The sequence below is a fragment of the Molossus molossus genome, unplaced genomic scaffold (genome assembly GCF_014108415.1).
Source record: "Molossus molossus isolate mMolMol1 unplaced genomic scaffold, mMolMol1.p scaffold_m16_p_8, whole genome shotgun sequence".
Lineage (NCBI taxonomy): Eukaryota > Metazoa > Chordata > Mammalia > Chiroptera > Molossidae > Molossus > Molossus molossus.
In genome coordinates, this window is record NW_023425402.1 from 24,758,452 (window position 1) to 24,762,544 (window position 4,093).

The 4,093-nt window shown below is 37.0% G+C and overlaps 1 non-coding gene across 1 annotated transcript; it reads right to left on the bottom strand.

Annotated features, from left to right (window-relative positions):
• Positions 1–3,525: 3,525 nt before the first annotated feature.
• Positions 3,526–3,659, bottom strand: LOC118622028. Its single transcript, XR_004957869.1, has one exon. It is a non-coding gene; the product is annotated as a U4 spliceosomal RNA (small nuclear RNA).
• Between the last annotated feature and the right edge of the window lie 434 nt (positions 3,660–4,093).

Consider the following 4,093-nt stretch of genomic DNA (forward strand, 5'->3'; position numbering starts at 1 on the left):
CCTTTTAGAAATTCATTTCATGGGCTCAGACATATTTTCTTAGGAATTTTTGAAATGTGTGTCTTAATTCAGGCATAGGTTTTGAATTTGTATAGAGTGATATTAAGCTATTTCTGTGTAAAATATACGGAAATGGGTTATTTCAAGGAGGAGACAAAGATGAAGCTGGAGTAAATGTCATAATTGCCTAATTGCTGTAGGTAATAGTTTCCTAATTGGTTTAGCACATATTTAATGGATGGGAACAGCAACAGAATGACCCCTAATAGGAACACAAGCCGGGACTTTAGATTTCTGGGCATAGCACGATGCTTGAACAGTTTAAGGTTTTCAGGAGAAAATGTATCTTAAAATTTTTTGACAGCTGATTCAGGTGAAAGTGTCAAACTAGGATGTTCTGGACTATCAAAGTTTGCAGCATTGCTAGAGCTTACCCAAGAACAAAATTATCTGTGGATGGAAAAAGACACGGGAACATTTGCAACAATGCCTAATTAATTCATGTCATCAGTCTGTACCCAGGTGATTTATGCCTTTCAACCAAACTTTGTTTTATTTTTATTAAGTTTAGTGATTATTATTTAAAATGTCAATTATGCAACTGAGTGATGCTGATTTAACTTTGACTTCCAACTTACCAAAAGTATCTGTTGATCACGCAAAGCTAAATTTATTAGACATAATGCTATCAGGGAAAAAATCACCTTGAAAGTCTTAGAAGTTTCCCAGAAGAGTGAGAGTCAAGGAGAACATTTGTTACATATTAGGGCTTTGGCTAGAAAATTAAAGGTCAGTTTACAAGGGAAGAACTACTCTGGATTTAGCAGATGTTATCACATAATAGCTTTGGATTTATGGGCACAATGAGGCAAGGGTTTTGAAGTCAGTTTTGATGATTAACTGTTGCTTTTCATAAGTAAGCATTTTTAGTTGCTTTACAGACTTATCTTCCAAAAGCAAATAATCCCTGGAGCAAGGAGCTAAATTATTTTTGCTTAATCTCTGCATTCTTTAACATAGGGATAAGAAAGCATGCCTTATCCCAGTATAATTTAGCACAGGGGAGAATTTTGTGTTGGTTTTGATTTTCATTGGCATTCTTGAGTAGGAGAGTTGGTGTACACTGGTAGTTATCAAGCTGGGCTACACATCAGACTCATCTGTGCCACTGTAAATAAAGTGCTGGTGGAAAGTCTCCTCCTCTGAAGATTATGATTTAGCAAGTCTGGGTAAGGCTTGCATATGCTTAAAAATCTTCATCCTTATTTCTAAGGAATAACCCGAATTGGGAACATTCAGACTGCAGATACCTTAGGCATGGCCTGGCATCTTTATCCCTTTGGGCTGCTATAACAGAATTCCATAGACTGGGTGTCTTATAGGCAATAGTCATTTATTGCTTACAATTATGGAGGCCAGGAAGTCCAAGATCAAGGTACCAATAGATTTGGTGTTTTGTGAGAATCCATTTCTTAGTTCATAGATGTTCGTTTTTTGCTGTGCCCTCACATGGCAGAAGGACAAAGGAGTTCTCCAGGGTCTCTTTCACAAGGGCATTGATCCTCTTCATGAGGGGTCCACCTTCATAACCTCTTCACCACAACGGCCCCACCTCCAAATATTATCATGTTGGGCAACAGGATTTTACATATAAATTTTGGGGGACACAAACATTCAGTTTATAGCACCTGGTGTCAGCTAAGTCACTTGTAGACAAAACAACCTCTATGGGGTATGCTACTTTATTATTATTATTATTGTTATTATTATTTTCATCCTCACCTGAGGACATTTTTGCATTTATCTTCAGACAGAGCGGGAGGGAGAGAGGGAGGAAGAGAGAGAGAGAGAGAGAGAGAAACATTGATGTGAGAGAGACACATCAACAGGTTGCCATCCACACAACCCCAACCGGGGCGGGGACAAACTGCAACCAAGGTACATGTCCTTAGCGGGAACCGAACCCGGGACTCTCTGGTCCGCGGGCCGATGCTCTAACCACTGAGCCAAACTGGCCACGGTAGGTATACTACTTTAAATACACAAAGTTGAAGAAAGATACATTTGCAAGTAATATAATATGTTGCCACAAGAGATATTTCAGTTCCAGTAATGTACACCATTACTGGCTTTCCTTTTTCTAAACATTATCTTCAGTAAAAGTGAAGATAATGATAGGTAGGTGCTTTCTATGGTTTCTTTTTACAGTAAACATTACAGACCTGTTATTAATGCAAATATTCTCGATCGACTATCATTTTGCTCTTTGATAACAACCACCCACTCCTAACATTTTATCAACTTCTGAAATCAGTTTTTCTTCCTTTAGAATCTGAGTTTATTTCTCATATTTGAATATCCCTTACATAAAAATAAATAATCAGTGAATACTATAGATTTTCGGAAAAGATGCATATACTGTGGTCAAATGTTCTCTTTGTTGTTACTACATATAATATAGGTACTTAAAAATCTATTAAAGTTAAGTAATCAGTTTAATGCCTAAAATACCTCATCAATAAATAGTTTCTATTCTTTTCTTTGTAATATGTTCTACAAATAGCTAGGCTTAACTTGCTGCTTACAGAAATTATTTTGTATTTGTTCATACACATTATTCAGGTTGTACAATGATGCACCCTCGGAAGGAAAAGTCCTTTCAAATCTACAGAGCACTGAAATTTGATTCTGTGAATGAGAGTTGCTAAGGGCCTATTTCGTTCTAATTAATTAGTAAGCACCTAGAGTATCTAAGGGGAGGGGAGCTTAAGGCAATTTATAAGCTAGGGAACTTGGTGGTTAGAAAAAGACAATCGCAGAGTTTTCATTCAAACCAGAGGCTTCATGCTGCTGCATAATTCTTGTCTGTTTCTGTCTTGCCAAGAGGGAATGAAACAAGGACTTCAGAAGGAGCACAGCAGGGATGCTTAGTGTTCGGAATCTAACTGAGAATGCTAAAAAGATTAAGATGGAGTTGACCAGCTTTCTCCCCAGAGTGAAGACTAAAGAAGGAAAGGAACTACCTTGAGAAAGTTGAAAAGAGTTTATGGAGATCTGGAAAAAGTTAGGCACAGAAAACGTTATGATATAAGAATGAATTATAAAAGACAATGTACTTACTTAAACATAAAAAAATAACAACAGCCCAGCTGGTGAACATCGACCCATGTACCAGGAGGTGGTCAGTTTGATTCCTGGTCAGGGAACATGCCCAGGTTGTGCGTCCAATCCCCAGTGCAGGACATGCAGGAGGTGGCCAATCAGTGTTCTCTCTCATTGTTTCTATTTCTCTCTCCCACTCCCTCTCCCTCTCCCTTCTTCTCTCTCTCAAATCAATAAAAAATAAAAATTAAAAAAAACAAAACAAAAACAGCGGTACAAGAATGTGGTTAAAATATAAGTGAGTAAAACTTACAGAGTAGTTCAAAAGTATATACATACTTGTTATCTGCTTAAAAAATGAGTAACTCTTCTAGTTTATAAATGTGCAACGGTTGTAATAAAAACAAAGAAATAAAAAAAAGTTACCATTGGTAAAGGCAAAATAATGATATACTGAGGCTCCTTGGCTGCTTAGACCACTAAACCATGTTTTTAATTAGCAATAACCATGCCTCAGATAAACTTCATTGGCTATGATACTGCCACTGTGCAAAGCTCCCCCAAACCATGTGTTAACAGAGAGCATCTTATCCTTATTCTAAATGGTATCTCACTGTTTGAGTCCTCACAATGACTGTGATAGTGCTTTACACTTAACAGAGTCTCAATACATACTTTTCTCATATATGTATACAAACTTCATATACAGTGACATATACAGATGTTAGACACACAATTCTTTGAGTTCTGACAAAGGTATATACCCATGTAACCAACACTCCAGTCAAAATACAGAAAAGTTCCATCCCAAGTAAATTTCTTTCTGTTTCCTTCCAGCCAAGCCTCACTACACATGGGCAACAACCACTGTTCTGATTTCTATGGCCATAGATTAATTTTGCCTGCTTTTGAATATCACCTAACTAGAGTTATTAGTATTGTTGGCTTTTTTTTTTCTTATTTTGCTCAATAGGTTTGTTTTTAAGCTACA